Raw genomic sequence first — 18,225 nt, forward strand, 5'->3', positions numbered from 1 at the left:
GATTGGAGTAAGGTTTATATATACTTGTGATATGTAGATGACACAATGTTGCTTGCTGAAAGTACAAAAGAGTTGAAGCACTTGATGATTAAGATCAAGGATGTAACTTCCAGTCTGGATAACAACTCAATGTAAAGAAGATCAAAATTCTCATAAATGGACCACTAGGTAATATCACAACAAATGAAGAAAAGGTTGAAGTTGTCAAAGATTCTGTCCTGTTCGGATCCACAATCAATGTTCATGGAAATAGCAGTCAAGAGATCAAAAGATATATTGCATTAGGTAAATTTGTTGCACCAGACCTCTTTAGAGTATTGAAAAGCAAGAATGCTACTTTGAGGACTAAGGTGCCCTGACCCATACCATGATACTCTCCATGCATTTGAAGTTGAATACAGAATATGGACGACCATAGAAGAATAGATACACTTGAAATACATTGCTGGTGAAGAATATTAAAAGTATCATGGACTGCTAAATGATAAACAAATCTATCTTGGAAGAAGAAAGGTCAGAGTGTACCTTAGAGGTAAGGATGGCAAGACCTCATCTTACATACTTTTGCCATGTTGTCAGGAGCGCCCAGGCCCTGGAGAAAAACGTGTTTGGGAAAGGGGAAGGGCAGTGAAATAAAGGAAGGGTCTCAAAGACATGGATTGACATAATGGCTTCATCAATGAACTTAACAATTATGAATAGGAGCAGCCATGAAGCTGGTACGAGACAGTGAGTGCAGTGTCTTGGGCTGCGCATATGGTTGCTATGGGTTGGAGATGACTAGATGGCACCTAACAGCAGCAACAACAATGAACATGTATCGAAGGCTACTTGCTTATCAAGCACTGTACCATGAACTATGAATGGCGATTCTCCTTTAACCCTTGGACAACCCTCGGAATGCATTATATATATAACACTACATATAATACCCCTTCACAGATCAAGAGGTGGAGGCCGAGGACACTGATGCACCTTGCTCACGACCACTTGTCAATCCTTTGCAGCTATTCAGCGTATCCTGACATTCTGACTCTAAAACATATCCTTTAACTGTTACGTGGATCAGTAATAAACAATGAGACTATCTTTTGAAAAGCTTGCTTTTGACAGGTATCATCTTAAGTAAACATCTAAGTTATCTTCACTGTGGTCAAGAGGTTCTCAATAAGTAATGCCAACCCTCTCCTTACCCCTTTCTGGTTCACTTCAAATGTACCAGCACAAGCCAGGAGTTCTCACTCCATTCTTTCTGCGGCCTCCCTTCACTCATTGCAAGCAGCCTTCTACTGTTGGACCCACTCCATCCATTTTGGAATGTGTGTTTCCTCCCCAGGAGTTACTTCTGGTTTTCAACACATAACATACATGGTAGGCAGGTATTGTGGTTATGAAAATCTCCTATTTGGGTTCTCAGCTCTATCCCACTCCCCAGGTTCTTTGTTTTGACTGGAAATGGCACTTTGGGAATCCTTCTAGGATACTGGGACCACATTTTTTTCAGCAAAGAGCAGGTATTGCACCTGAAGGAAGTAGGCACTCATTACGAAGATTGCTTCAGACAAGAACCTACAGACAGAAGGGTAAGGGAACCACTTTAAAGAGAGCAAGTAGTCACTGAACTTGGGTGAAAACTTTCCAAACTCACTGTCTTACTGTCAATTCCAGACTTGGATGAATATGCCAGGAAATGCTATAATTGTGTCCCTGAAGGCACTGAGTGAAAAGGCAGTTTTCAAGGCTGCCTTTACCTCTCTGGGCCATCGCCTCACCCCCATCCTTGACTTAAAGGAGCATGAGCAAGGGGAGCTACCCTCTCTGTCTCCTCACACTTGGCAGCTATTCTGGGCGCCTGTGTTCAGGCTGCAGTTATGTATGATGCTGGTGCCTCCATCCTATCCCCTTGGTGGGCAGCCAAGCAAAGCACCTAGGAACTGGAGTGAGAGAGGTCTCCTACCATGGTCTGAGCTCTTCTAGTGGAATTTTCAAGAGGAATAGTTTAGACCTCCACTAGTCTTGCTTCACTTGGCCCTGCTCCTACGAGCCCAGGCTGTAGAGATCAATGCCCCTACTCACCCCCTCACCACACACCTGACGGTGACAGGCTCTGAAGAAGGTGATTGTTTATTCTCTCTGTTTTCCTGCCTTTGGGATCAAGTAAAAGGCTTTTCCCCCTCTTGCTCTGTGGGCTGCTCAGTGTCCGAGGTCCTGCAGTGTGGGAAAGCTAGTGACGATGCTTCGCTAGTCAGCTGCTTGAAGTGTCCAGTTCCCAGGACTGTAAGCCTGAGTCAAGCCATTGTGCTTTCTGTAGTGAGGTCACAGGCTTTAGAGGTGGCTCAGCTGCCATTGGGACTTCCTCTAGAAGAGATGGCCTCAGTGCTTGGAAAGGATTGAAATGGATGGAGTGTGACATGGGGTCAAGGTGGAGACATAGGAGGTCTTAGTAGTTGATTCAGGGAATGGCAATCAAGAGAAGTTGGTCAGCTTTGGAGGGTGATGAAGAAGATCTTGGGCTATCAAGGCTGACCCACAAGGGAAGGAAATGTTCTATAGCAGAAGGGCTCCTTGATACTTAAAAATGAAAGGACTGGTGGAGAAAGCTGTTGGTGTGTTATGCCTGCCACCCTGCCCCAATACATATGGCTTCCCAGCCATGGGTAGCTGTGCCCTGTTGACACATCACAGTCACATCACACTCATGACCACAGCTCTGCAAGTTCAAGGTAGTGAGTACAGTTGTGATGAAGAAAGAGTTCCCTAAACCTCATGGTGCCTGCTGCTGAAGCAAAAGCCTAAGTGTCTGACATCCAGGAGGACCTACCTCTAGGTCATAGACCTTTGCCTGTCAGGATACCTGTCCTGATAAACTTTGACAAGAATCCAGAGTGGATGATACATGTGTGTAGAACAGAGTATATAGAATTCTCTAGGCCTGACGTTCAGACCCTATTTTCCCTGTTTCCCCTACTGTCTCAATACTTGCTTCTCACTTTTGTCCTCTGTGGTGGCATCATGATATCCTATGGGCATTTCTATTTCAGGAGTGCCTATGGTGCTAACAGGCAGCGCTGAGGCCCAGTCATTGTGAGAGAACCCTTGGTCCTATGGGAACCTGTCCTAATTTGCAACCTACCAGATACCATCTGTCCAGCAGAAGTATTTCTTTGTTCTTCCCCAAGTCCCTGTAGTTAGGGGCATGTACAAGATTGCCCTCACCAGCTGTTTCAGATTCTTACCCTCCCACTGAAAGAAGCCAGGTGCTTTAGGTAGTTTGCCAAATCTAGTGATTTGAGCTAGGGGAGTATATTATCTTGTACTCAGATAGGAAATGTTATAAATAAATAATGACTTGGATTTTGGTAGGAAGTGTTGTGAAAGAATAGTGGTTAGCTTTTTTTAAGAGGGTCCACAAGAACCAGGTTGACTAAACTGTGGCTGAACTGTTATACTTTGGCAGCAATTATAATATTGTGGAATTGAGTTTTATTTACTTTAAAGGTGACGTACAATCAGTGCACTTCAGGGATCATTGGCCCTGCTTGAGAGACAGGTTAGAGGCAGGAAGTGTGGGCCATGGCTGATTGCGACAGTGGGAAGAAGATGCATGATACTGTCCTACACAAAAAACAAGGATCATGACGGGAAACAGACACTGACAGTATTAGAAAGGGTGAAATGATTTGGTTAAAACCTAGTTCCACCAGTTACTAGCTGTCTGGCCTTAGATTAGTGCATTCACTTTCTGGGTTGGTCTCACTTATTGTCATTTAAGCAATAATGCATACAACTATTTCCTAAGAGGGTAACAAGGAACTAGCATAATATGTAGCCCTTCAAGCAAACATAGTGCCCAGTGAGGAATGACAAAGGCACTGGCAGCTAGCAGACCAGGGTGTACTCCACCTATAATGTGAGACATGCCACAATGTGAGAAGGTTGCTGTGAGAATTGAGGGATGTAATGTGTACCTTCTTACCCAGTGCCCTCCATATGATCAACAGCAGGTGCTGTTGATATCATGCTACTATCCTCACTTTCCCCAAATAGCTTAATTCATTACTCCGATACGTGGTGTATGGAGTAGGAATGATGGTGGAGCAGGATGGCCCAAAGTGAATGGGTTTGAAGATCAAAGAAGATGTGACTATACCAGCAATAATATTGGGTGGAAGGAGAATGGAAAAGAGGAGAGGAAATCAAGGAATATTTTGTCAAGACTGTCCAAACCTTTGAGTGGATTCCTAATCATAGGGACCCTGTATAGGATTCCCAAGACTGTAAATGTTTATAGGAAAAGACAACTTCATCTTTCTTCCACGGAGTTGTTGGCGGGTTCAAACCAAGAACCTTTGTTTTGCTAACAGCATGATCAGGGATATTAGAAATGTCCATGAAAAAGAAAAACAAAAATGAGAAGAAGAATACAAAATATATGTGGGGGGTACAGGGCATGGTGGTGAAGGAGGAGAAGATGAGGGAGTGGTAAGTCTTATTTAGATGAAAGGAGTGGGTCTATGTAACGTAGGAGCCCTGATGGTGGAGAAGGGTACTCACTGAGCAGCTAACTGCAAGGTAAGCAGTTAGAAACCATCGGCTACTCCATGGGAGAACGATGAGCCTCTCCACTCCTGAAAAGAGTTGAAGTACCTAAGACCCGCAGGAGCTGTACTCTTCTGTGCAGGAGGGTTGCTATGAGTCAAAGTCAAGTTTTGAGTTTTTTTTCTGTTAAAGACAGTGCGGAAGTTCACACACACTCTTGCTTGTGTTTATATGCACATATAATTCTCTCCACCAGGTCAGCTAGTAAAATGTAGGCTCACCATTGGTATTCCCATCTGCCAGACTGCAAAATTCTTCCAGACGTGTCTACAACAGTGGAATGGCACATCATATTACCCAGGGACTCCATTCACTGTTTCTAGAAAGTTACTCATTGGTTTACTAACTGCAAGGTAAGCAGTTAGAAACCACCAGCTACTCCAAGGGACAAAGATTTAACCCCTTATAGGAGCTTTGTGTTTGGTCTCACTGTTACAGGACTCAAATGTTACTCTTGGTGCAGCTTGCAGTTCAAGTCCCTGATCTGCCATTATCCAGCTGGGAGACCAAGGGCAAATCATTTAACCTCCCTTGGCACTGATTTCATTTATAAAGAGAAGGTGTGAAGGTTCATAATCTCTAAACATTCTTCTAACTCTGATATTCTGTCCCTCTTCCTCATAAAACAGATATACAAGCTCTGTTGTTATGTTGTTATTGGATGCTCCCAAGTTGTTTCTGCCTCAGGGAGACCCTATGAATAAAACACTGCCCTGTTATGCTCTGTTCTCACAATTGTTGCTAAGTTTGAGCCCATTATTGCAGACACTGTGTCAATCCACCTCTTGATGATCGTCCTATTTTTAAAGAATCCACTCCTTCACCAACAAGAATGTCCTTTTCCTGGCCTGTCCTGGTAACTTGTCTTAAGTACCTGAAATGAAGTCTTGCTATCTTCCCCTTTAAGGAACATTCTGGCTATATTTTTTCCAATATGGATTTATTTATTTTCTTTCTTTTTTGACAGTCCATAATACTTTCAATATTCTTGCCACCACCAAAAAATCCCAATGCATCATTTTTGCTGCAGTCTTCCTTGTTCCTTTTCCACTTTTCCTACATATATGAGAAATTTGACCATACCATGGCTTGAGTCAGGTGCACCTCAGCCCTCAAATGCTATGATTGCTCTCTAGTACTTGAAAGAGATATTGGGCAGCACAGTTGTCTGACAAAATACACCCTTCACTTTCCTGCCTACTGCTTCCTTGGTTTTGACTATGGATCCACATAAAATTAACTCCTTCACAACTTCCAGATTTTCTCCATGGTGTTTCCTATCAGCCCAGTTTTGAAGATTTTGGTTTTCTTTATGTTAAGTTTTAATCCATAGTGAATACAGCTGTCTGTGATTTTCAACCCTAAGTACTTCATCAGTAAGTAAGGTTGTGAAATCTCCATTTCATAGGTTATTAAAAGGAGAATTTGGATGTGGTATTCTTCTTCATATAGTCCAGCTTCTTGGAGAACTTGTTTAGCACACAGATTGAATAAGAATGTTAAAAGGATGCAAGCCTAATGCACATTTTTCCTGATTTTAAAACATACAGAATTCCCTTTTTCTGTTTGAATAACTGCTTCTTGGTCTATTTACAGTTTCCACATTAGCAAAATGAAGTGCTCTGGAATTTCCACTCTTCACAATATTATTTGCAGTCTATCAAGGCATACACAATTGAATACCTTAACATAGTCAATAAAAGATAAATAAACATCTTTCTGGAATTCTCTGCTTTCAGCTAAAATCAACTTGACTTCAGTAATTATATGCCTTGTTTCTTGTACTCTTCTGAATATGGATTGGAATTGTGACAGCTCTCTGTTGATGTACTGGTGCAGCCACTTTTGAATTATCTTCAGTAAAATTTTACTTGAATGCAATATCAATGATATTATTTAATAAGTTACTCATTCTGTTGGGTCACCTTTCTTTGAAATGAACCCAAATATGGATTTCATCCAGACAATTGGCCTGGTAGCTGTCTTTCAAATATATCAGCATAGACAAGAGACTGTTTCATAAGCTTATTGAAAGATTTCAACGAGTATTCCATCAATTACTGGAGTGCTGTTTTTCATTAATGCTGTCACTGCAGCTTGGACTTCTTCCTTCAATACCATCAGCTCTTCGTCATATATTGAAATAGTTGAATGCAAACAAGTTATGGTTGACACAGTGACTCTGTATTTTCTATCTTCTTTTTTACCATCTCTTGATATCTTTTTAAAATTATTATTAATCATTTTGGTACCAGGAGTGCTTCTAGAGAAATAAAATCATAAATATGGACTTCTTAGATTGGCTTTCCAGCCTGGCTAGTCTTAACACTAGTAATGCTACTTCAACACCCCAAAGCATGGATAAGTCTGCTGCTCTTCCTAATCCATGGTGTGAAATAGCAGGGATAATACCTAAAATAGCACCACTGACAGATGAGATGCTGGTTAAAGGAGAGGTTCTGAGTGATCGTATATTTGATATTTTCCAGTTTTGTAAGGATGACAAGTTTAGGGAAGCTGGTTGGCTGGTCCTTCTTACAATGGAAAGTGTGATTAAGGAGAGGGATGATCTCAGAGCCTCAAAAGCATGTCTCCGGTGCAGACTAATGGATTTGAAAACTTCCATCTGTGCTACAAAGGCAAGCCAGCTCTCCTCTAGTAAAAGTGCTGACATAGCTGAGAATCAGGTCCAAAGCCTCATTATGTGAGTGGCTGAATTACAATGGGAGCTGAATTGCAGATCTAGAGCAGTGTCTGAAACCAAAGTAAGGGCATTGATAGGGAAAAGATGGGACCCTGAAACATGGGATGGGAACATATGGGCTGATGATACAGAAGAGGAGAATATTGAGCCCTTAGAAACAATTGACTCTCACCCCAGTCAATAGATCCACCCCACTCTTGGTACCAAAATGTGTTAGACAGGGTTCTCTAGAGAGATAAAACCAGATTTCTGATAATTATATACATATAATTATAATATATAATTAATATATATATTTATAAAGATAGATATATAAAACAAGAAATGAACTGTTAAATTATATACAGATAGATAATACAAGAAATGAACAGTTAAATTATAAAGCAGGACAAATATCTCAGTGTAACTCATACCCGTGATAGAGTTGTGAGGCACTGGCAGTCCTTCAAGTCTTGAGGGCCACCAGGCAGTCCTCTGTAGACAGAGCTAGGCTATCTCAGCATAGGCAGCAAACAGCAAGGCAGGTCACCAACCATCAGCCAGGTCACCAACCATCAGTCCCCAGCTTCAGAGATGTACATTCCAATTCTCTGGTGAGGCAAGTCTTAAAGGGACTTCAAATTACACTGACACAGTTCATAGGTTATGTGTCCCAGAGGTAGAGTAGCTTGCAAATTGAGGCACAGAACAAGCAAGGCAGCTTCACACTGATCCAATGATCCAAGAGCAAGAGACAAGAAAGGTGAGGCTCACCAAGCCATTAATCTCTCAGCCCTTCAATTAATCCCATTTGTGTTTATCGGCTAGGCTGGCATAATAAACTAACTATCTCAGGAGCTCTGACAGATATCATAACATTCTATCTTCTTTTGATGCTTTGGGGCTGTTAAGCATAAGGCCATCAGTTCAAAACAATGCACCACTCCTCAGGAAAGGACTGGGCTTTCTAGTCCTGTAAAGAGTCACAGTCTCAGAGACTCACAGGGGGCAGTTCTGTTCTGCCCTATCGTGTTGCAAGAAGTCAGCATCAACTGGATAGCAGTGAGTGAGAGAATCATTCAATATTTTGCCCATATAATCCTCCATTAGTGCGACTTGGGGCTTACATTTTTTCCCAAGTTCTTCCAGCATGTACTTTTTTAGCTTTCTAACTCGAGATCTTTGTATATATAATAATATTTTCATTTATCTTTTCCATCTACCCTTGACATTTTTCATCCTGCTCTTTTACTGCACTATTCAATTTGCATTAGCTGTTTTATGTTCAAAACTGTAACACCCAGTTTGTCTTTTCTTTCTTCCCTGTTTCAATTAATGATCTTTTGCATTCTTTGAGGTAGACAGATGAGGCTATCTGCTTTAGTAAAGATGGGTGCATAAGCAAATGTGGTGAAGAAAGCTGATGGTGCTTGGCTATCAAAAGATATAGCGTCTGGGGTCTTAAAGGCTTGCCGGTAAACAAGCAGCTATCTAGCTAAGAAGCAGCAAAGCCCACATGGAAGAAGCACACCAGCTTGTGTGATCATGATGTGTTGAAGGGATCAGGTATCAGGCATCAAAAACAAAATATCGTATCAGTAGGTGCCCACCTTCCCGATATGATCACTGAAGACAAATGTGTGCATAAGCAAATGTGGTGAAGAAAGCTCATAGTGCCTGGCTATCAAAAGATATTGCATCTGGGATCTTAAAGGCTTGAAGATAAACAAGCAGCCATCTAGCTCGGAAACAACAAAGCCCTCATGGAAGAAGCACACCAGCCTGTGTGACCAAGACGTGTTGAAGGGATCACTTATTAGGCATCAAAGAACAAAAAAATCATATCATTGTAAATGAGAGTGAGTGCAGAGTGGAGACCCAAAGCCCATCTGTAGGCAACTGAACACCTGCTTATTGAAGGGTCGTGGGGAGGACATGAGCCAATCAGGGTGCAGAGTAGCAATGATGAAACATATGATTTTCCTCTAGTTCTTAAATGCTTCCTTCCCCCACTATTGTGATCCCAATTCTACCTTACAAATCTGGCTAGACCAGAGGATGTACATTGGTACAGATAGGAACTGGAAATACAGGGAATCCAGGACAGATGACCCCTTCAGGACCAGTGGTGAGAGTGGCGATACCTGGAGGGTGGAAGGAAGGTAGGGTAGAAGGCGGAACCAATTACAAGGATCTACATATAACTTTCTCTCTGGGGGATTAACAACAGAAAAGTGGGTGAAGGGAGATGTAGTACAGTGTAAGATATGACAAAATAATTATAATTTATAAATTTTCAAGAGTTCATGAGGGAGGGGAAAGCAGGGAGGGAGGGGGAAAATTAGGAGTTGATATTAAGGGCTCAAGTAGAAAGCAAATGTTTTGAGAATGATGATGGCAACAAATGGACAAATGTGTTTGACATAATGGATGTATGTATGGATTGTGATAAGAATTGCCTGAACCCCCAAAAAATGATTAATAAGAAGATTGACAGTTTTGGAAGCTCGTATAGGGTCTTTCAGAAGGGAAAATCCCTGATGCCGTGGTGGTAATGTGTGGGGCTGTTTTCCAGTTCAAACTCACAAGCAGCTCTGTGGGAGAAAATAAGGGCTTCCTACTCCTGTAAAGACTTACAGTCTTGGAAACTTAGAGGAGCAGTCGAATTATCCTATGGAGTCACTGATTCAGCATCAACTCAATGGCAGCAAGAAATGACTGGATGGAAATGGACAGCTTCTTTCTTCAAGGATGATATTCTTGATGTCATCCCACAACTCATTTGGTCTTCAGTCACTAGTATTCATTGCATAAAATTTGTTCTTTGCCTTTAACAAAGGAGACACTGGCAAGGGGAGAGAAACATTGATTCATCTTCTCTTTCAAGACACATTTGTACTTTGAAGCAAACCTAATCTTGTACATGTTCTCCAAAGGGATTTTAAAACCCTTTCCTGATAACATGACAGAGTTTGCACAGAATATGGAGTATAGCATTTGAAGGTTCACTCCTCTTGGCTGTCTCCTAAGCATGGGGCCTAACGTGAGATTGTTTTCATTTCTGGGAATATTGTGCACATGGCAATTCCCTGCCCAGAGCAACTGAACAAAGTGATGAGCATGGCCCAGGAAACAGAATAGGACAGTGGTTCAGAGTACTTGTTCTGGGAACTTAGCGGCTCTAGGTTGAAGTCTCATCACTCCCTCTTAATACAAATATGAATACGTAACTTAACCTCCCAGCTCTCCCTTCTCCACCAGTACACTGACGGCAATAAAGGTTCTTTTTCAAAGGCTTGCTATGAAAATCAAGTGAAATGAAGTAGGTATGTAACCTAGAGGATGATGATGATAAGATGATGATGATGATGAGGAGGAGGAGGAGAATGAGAAGAAGAAGAAGCAGCTTTAATTATCTTATAGGCATAGACTGCCCATAAGGGACTGAAAATCAAGTGGGAGAGGCAACGCCTTCCTCCTCTGAACATTTTAAATATTGATTAAAAGTAGTACATGATAAATGTGTTAGTCAAGGTTGACTAGATAAATAAATACAGAGACAATCATATATGTGTGAGAGAACTTATACCAAAGAGTAATTGTACATTAAGAAAACATCCCAGCCCAGTTCAGATCAAATCCATAAGTCTGATATTAGCCTATATGTCCAGTACCTGTCTGTAAATTCCTCTTCAGACTCACGCAACACATGCAATCTTCCCCGAGTGCAGGAAGATCACAGGCCAGTGGTAGAAAGTCTTGTCAATCCAGTGAGGGTAGAAGCATCTTAGCATTGGCATGGGTCTCCACATGGTTCCTCCAGCTCCAAGCCTCTGGTTGCCATCAGCATAGCTCATGTGACTTGTCAACTGGAATGTCTTGCAGGGAGTGAGTGTGTGTCCTGCCTCCAGCGAGCTTTTACCTCCATAGCACTTCCAAATGAGGTCATCAATTTGTCATCTGATTGACAGGCTAAACTCCACCCCTTCACTCTTAATAGTTTCAAGTTGACAACAGATTATGTAACTACCACAATAAGTAATTTAGATACTGAGGTAAGCAAAAATCAGGGTAGTGGTTGAGTGAGGAAATCATGGAGAAATGAATTCTTTGAAAACTTGGAATACACAAAGAAAAGTAAGGGTACTTCAGGGAAAGATAAGGACAATACATTCATTCTTTTACCAAATTATTATTGAGAACTTATAATGAGTTACATACCATACTTTATTTGGATCATCTTATTGGGGACTGATACAACTTTTGTCACAATCCATACATACATCAATTGTGTTAAGCACATTTGTTGCCCTCATCATTCTCAAAATATTTGCTCTCCAAGTTACATACCATTCTAAACACTACATAGAATAAGACACATTCTAGTAATGAGTCAAATAATAAATAATGTGGTTACTGGTTGTCTTCAAATCTGTTCTGAATTACAACAACCCTATGTGTATCACATTACAGCTGTGACCTATAGAGTTTTCAATGTTGATGTTTTTCTCTTTTTTTTAGATAAAATGCTATTGCTTCCTTCTGAACTGCATTTGCTTAGATTCAAACTGCCAACCTTTTGATTAGCAGCCAAGCATATTCAATAAGCATTTGTACTACATAGGCACAACACAATGTGGTTAGGGATTTGAGAAAGGCTACAAAGAAATTAAAGCAGGGAAAGGGCAATAGCTCTCATGGTAGTGGTAGGGTACTACTTGCAATGTGGACTTCCGCTGGAGGAGCTTTCCAGGCCGAAAGAATATCAAATGCAAAAATCTTGAAACTGGATGACGATCAGTGTATCCAAAGACCAGCAAGAAGGCCAATGTGACTAGAGTGGAGTGAGCAAGAAAAATGGTGCCAGAAAGGGTATTCAATAGCCAGCCAGGAGCTAGAGTTTGGATTTTATTCTAAGCCTAATGTGAAATTTCTGGATAATTTCGAGCTGGGGAGGGAAGGTTCTGACTTCTGTTTATGAATGTTTCCTTCTGGCTGCTACACAGAGAACTAATGATGTTCCCATGGTGGCAGGGGATGGGGAAGGTAGGGGGCCATGGGTAATTAAAGAGAGCAAACATTGCGTGGGTCAGCTCAAAGAGGAGGGCAGAGTAACAAAGAAGGCATGGAAAGTGATGGGAGTATGGATACCGTGAAGGAACAGCTGATGGGTTAAAGGTGGGGTGAGAGAGAAAGGCATCGTGTTAAGTAAAGCTCTCATCCTGGCATCTGAATGATTGCAGGTACTTTGTAGAGAGATATGAGGAATGAGGAAAGGAGCAGGTTTAGAGGTGGTAGCTCCAACAAATGTTTTGAATGATGTGGGGAAGTAACATAGGCTTACTAGATGACTGCTCAACCGCGATATGGGAAATTTCAGAAGATGACTGGGACCCCATGGAAGGCTTCAAATGCCAGGATGAATGTAGACTCTAGCCACTGGATAAGAGTACTGCCATTTTGGCAACATATAACAATCACCATGAAATGATGGTGCTTCAATGCTACAATTTCCATCTTCCCTGTGGGAGACCTGAATTCAATTCCTAGTCAATGTACCTCATATACAGTTACCACCTGTCTCCAACGGAAGAGTGTGTGTTTTTACTGTGTTGAACAGATTTTATCAGAACTACCACACTAAGACAGACTAGGAAGAAAGGCCTGGTGATCGAGTTCCAAAACTCAGCCAATGAAAACCCTATGGATCATGACTTCATCTGCCAACAATCATGGAGATGCTGAATGGATGGGCAACACTTCACTTTGTTGTGCACGAGCTTGCCATGAGTTGGGGCTAACTGGAGGACAGTTGGAAAGAAGAGCACCAATGACACTGGAAAGAGTCCCTAACTGGAACATTCAACTACCCTCATCCCAGCCCCATGAGGCACAGCTTCTCATGATCCCTTTTCACAGATGAAGACACCTGCAAAGGGGGTAGGTGGCTCTTTCCCGAACATCCATCTGATGAGCAGGGTGATGAGAGTCTCTCTCCCTTGTCTCATAGTCCAGGGCCCGGTGAGCTGCAAGGCGTAGCCAGGGTGCCATTGCCAGCACTGTCTGGGGACACCCACAGTTGTCAAGGTGGCCAGGGTGGCCTTGCTGAAGACTCTGCTAGTTTAGAGGAAAAGTCAGTGCCTACAATTCCTCCCATAAACGATGGTTCTGCGTAGGAGCTTCCCCTGGAATAGACCTTTTTTTTTTTTCTTTCCCAGGCATTGATCCTGCCCCAGGGTGTTTTCCAGAACTTGCACTGCTCCCTAATTACCTAGTAATGCTGAGGGCTTATGAAAATGCTGTCATTTCTGTGAGAAGGGGAGGGAAGTCTGAAAGAAAAGAGGGGGGAAAACACGCTGTTAAACCTGGCAGAATTCCAGGGTGGGTAATTACATTCTTTGGGGTGGTGTTCTCACCACACACACAGTCTATGGAGTATTTTGGGAGTCTTCTGTACGAATTGTGCTAAAAGCATGAAAAAAATATTTTTTTACATCTTTTAAAATGGGGCCTGTCTAAAGCCACAGAGGCACCCTCTCCCTGATGGCATTTTCGCCAGTTTTTTGGCTGTAGGTGATCTGTTCTCAGATCATAAATTTGATGTGTGTTTTTTTCTGCTCATGAATTGTTTCATACTAAAAGCCTAAAATGTTCAAATGAGAAGAGGCCTTGACACAGCCCCCGCATATTTCAGATAGAGGCGCTAGCCCAGGAAGGGGAAAGGACCTGGACGAGTGACATAGTCACAGGGAACAGGAGCTGGAAGCCAGCACAGGGCTCCCACATCCCGGCCATTGCACCTGGTCCCCGGAGTCCCAGCCTATCGGGGCTATTAAGAACTGGGTGGCTTGTCCCCATAGCTCATCCACCCTCTTCCTTCTGTATATGAAGAAACAAGGGGAAACGGACTTGCTTTCCAAATTCATGTGGACACAGTGGGTTGAACCCCTGTCTCCTATCTTCTACCAAACTAAAATTAGCATCTGATGCCCAGGGAACCACGAGATCAAGTCTGAGCATACTCCTCTCTCTTCTTGCCAGAAAGGTACATGTATTGTTTTCAGGGACAGAATCCATAGTTCTCCTGGGGGAAAATTAAAAAAAAAAATACCTGGCCACATCAAGCCTAAATTCCCCTATGGCAACATCGGGCTGTCCTTTGAGGACCTGCAATCAGGTGTGATGGACTCATAGGCTCTCCAGTCCTGTTTGTCTTCTCTGTTGTTTGTCTCCTCAGCTCAGCCCAATTCATGCATTTCCTGCTTGTGCTAAGTAGGCATTGGAATTTGAAATCCTTTTAAAATTCCATTAAAATCCCACACATTTCTCCTTGATGTGTGGTGTAAGATCAACGTCTAGTATATAAATATTAGGATATTTGGACTACCTAATAGTGGGACTTGAAGCTTATCAAAGACATGAACCAAGATAAATCACAGATGATCTTAAGAGTAAATGCCGTACCCTCTGTGAGGCACCGTGTGAGCAGCAATAGGAAGACTTTCCCTTGCACCTTCCTTGAGCCTCATCTTGATTCCATTTCCACTAGATACTCATCCATCTGGGCTCCAAGGCGTGCCCGTCTTTCGGGTTCCCATGTTTAAATCTGAAGGCTTGAAAGAGGATGAACCTAATCTTTTCTTCAGTACAATATAGCAGAGAGGGGGTTGAGATCTAGCTACTTCGTATGTTTCTTTAAGCTGGAGTTTCTCAACCTCCACACAATTGGCATTTTGTTTGATAGTTCTTTGGAAATCTGGGCTGTGGGTGGCTGTGGGGTAGGAAGGGCAGGGAAGAGGGGGCAAGGACTTAGTAGCACACCCAACTCCAGGTGTGAGAAACAAAACATGTTCTGACATTGCAAATGTATCTCTAAGAGGCAAAGTCACGTCCAGTGGACAACCACTACCTTAAGCAAAAATCTAATCATGCTGAGCCTTATTTCACGTATAAAGTGGTTCTAACTCCTGCCCTTGTGGTTATGGGGCTGTTGAGAAGAAGAGGTAAGATGCTGGATGTACAAAACACTAGTTGTCATCAAGGTGACTCCAACTCAGGGTGGATGTGTCAGTGTAGACAATGCTCCAGGCAGTTTTTTTAAAAACAATTTATTAGGGGCTCATGCAACTCTTATCACAGTCCATACAGATACATACATCAATTGTATAAAGCACATCTGTACATTCTTTGCCCTAATCATTTTCTTTTTTTCCTCCTCTTTTCTGTTTTTACATTTTATTAGGGACTCATACAACTCTTATCACAATCCATACATATACATACATCAATTGTATAAAGCACATCCATACATTCCCTGCCCCAATCATTCTCAAAGCATTTGCTCTCCACTTAAGCCCTTTGCATCAGGTCCTCTTTTTTTTTTTTGTTGCAGTTTTTAATGATTTGCTTTTTCAACGTAGATCTCTTGGCCTTTCTCCCAAGATGTGTCTGGGTGGGCTCAACACCCCAGCTTTTTGGTTAGCAGCTGAACCTTCTCCATCAAATATGTCATTTGACCACCTTAGTAACAGACTATGCAAAATGAAGATAATCATCCAAGATTAGAGTAAGAATAATAGCTATGGAGACTAGAAAATGAGAAAACATGATGTGCTGATGAAGGACAGGGCAAGAACAGACCTCCTGGGGGATGAGACTTTTCAGTATGTAGTCCTAAACTCTAAGGTACGGATATGAGCTTCCAACCATAGTCAGTCTCTTCTGCTTACCTACATATCTGACTAAATAACTGTCACCCTGAAAACGTTCCAGTACAGTCAACAGTACATCATGGATTCAGTGGCTTCCAAACCCTGAGCCTGACCTCTTCCAGGTTTTAGGTGCCCTCATCCTATTTACCCACCCCTGCACCAGAGACACGGGGCTCCCACAGCATAACGTGGTCCTGACTGGTGCTGTTGACTCTGCATGTGCTGTCCTCCCCCAGCTCTCGCTTTCTGCCTGTGGCCTCCTTATCCTTCACGGTCCAGCTCTTTGGAAACCTTGCTGGATCCCCACAGACAAACATATTGGTTGCTTCCGTTTTTGTTCCCTAAGTGTTGTGCTTACATCTCTATTAGAGAGCTTGTCATGTTCTGCCTCAGAAGAGAGTTGGCTGAATTCTCTTCCTCTCCTTCTACATTCATCTGCCCTGGGCTGGAGACTGTCTCAGATCCCTCTCTGGATCCCCGTAGCACCAGGGATGTTGTTGGATGCACAGAAGATTCTCTACAAAGAAAGAAAATGGGATAAACCATTGAATCCACATCTTTTCAACCTACAGATAATTTAACCTAAATGTTTAATTTCAAAATATATAAGTTTGATGCTTATTTTATCATTGATCAGCTATTTATTTAATAGGCCAGGGGAACCATTGAATATATTTCAGTCAGGCAATAACATATATTATATGTCTGAATTATATTTTAGGTAGATACAGCCATTTATAAGAACAACAGAAATGCAGCATGGTGTTTCCTTTTAACCCCCTCCCACCTCCTGCAAAGTAAACAGACAAACAAAATGATGCTCACCTATTACAGGTGGGTGTTCAGATTTTGCTAATTGATCTTCATAAAGGACTTTGAGATCTTCCTCTGAAAGATGACAGAGAAGTGTGAAGCCTTCAGTGACAGCCTAATTATTTTTTAATACTAGGCACAAAGCTCAGAGAACTTAAAAGATCCCCAGGTACCTTCTAAAATAATAAGAGAAAAATGAAAATGGGGAAATTATATGATAAGATAGAACCATCGAGTCACAGACTTTTCATGTTGGCAGGAAGCTTAGAGGGGGTCATCCCAGTTCTGTCTCTGACCCTCCTTGCAGAATGGCCCTATTCAATGTCTACTGACAGTAGAGGATGATGGTTAAAAGCTCGTGTCGGAGGGCAGAGTTTCCAGAATGAGTCTTCAATCTTTTCCTTGTCAGCAGTTAGAAACCTCTTGCCACAGAGGCTGTTGCCTAATTGAATGCATCCGGTGTATTACTTAACCTAGTCCCTGATACCTGGTAATCAATGAATACACACCGGCTTTAAAACACGAGTTGAGCCAATTAACGAGTATATGGGAAATGTACAGGACATTATGAAGCACCACTTTCTCTGTTTTGTTGTTTCTAGTTGGTGAACCCATTGGATCCAGATATTTTTTGCAAATCCCAGTCCTGGCAACTACCCCACAGATCACTCTTGACAAATAAATTAAGGAATTTCTGGCTAACATGGATTAGTTAAGTAGCTAAGTCCATACTTCCTCATTCCAAATGAAGAAAAATGTGGATTTTTCCTTTCCCAGAATTATGCTGTTGGGTCTGAGACCTGATCCCAACCTCTGTTGGTGCTCAGAGTAAGGTAATGGATTTAGTTGAAGATGCGGGCTCCATCTCAGTAGTCTGTGTTTTTGCCTGCCAAACCTAGGAGGCCCGGTTTTTTCCATCTGTCAAATGGGGACCACAGCCACATTGCAGGGTTGTTGTGAGGGCAGAGTGAGACAATAAGGTGACATTGCTTCAGAAACTGTCACATATCTGCGACGTACTCTTCTCATCACTGCTGTGTGAAGACCCACACAATTTCCTGAACAGAATTGTTTGCTCTCTGGGTCATTCACAGTGCAAACCCTGGTCTAAGACGGCATCTAGGCTTCTCATTTAGACCAGATGTGAACAGTGTCCAGAGAGAACTGAAAAAGCCTGAATCCTCTCTCTAGAATCTCTGCAAAATGACTCATGTAATTGCTCTGTGTAAGTATCCTTAGCCTTTATTGTACACCCACTCCATTGTGATGCTATATACTCCTGGGCCATGTGGAGGAAGGGGGAGGGGCCCACCTTCTCGTGCCTCCTGTTTGAAAGAGAGCACCAATTCTTACCGCCATGGTACATAGTTTCGGCCAAATATCTATATCTAGGCAGCTGCCAATCATTTTGGACGCCCC

The sequence above is a fragment of the Tenrec ecaudatus genome, chromosome 2 (genome assembly GCF_050624435.1).
Source record: "Tenrec ecaudatus isolate mTenEca1 chromosome 2, mTenEca1.hap1, whole genome shotgun sequence".
Lineage (NCBI taxonomy): Eukaryota > Metazoa > Chordata > Mammalia > Afrosoricida > Tenrecidae > Tenrec > Tenrec ecaudatus.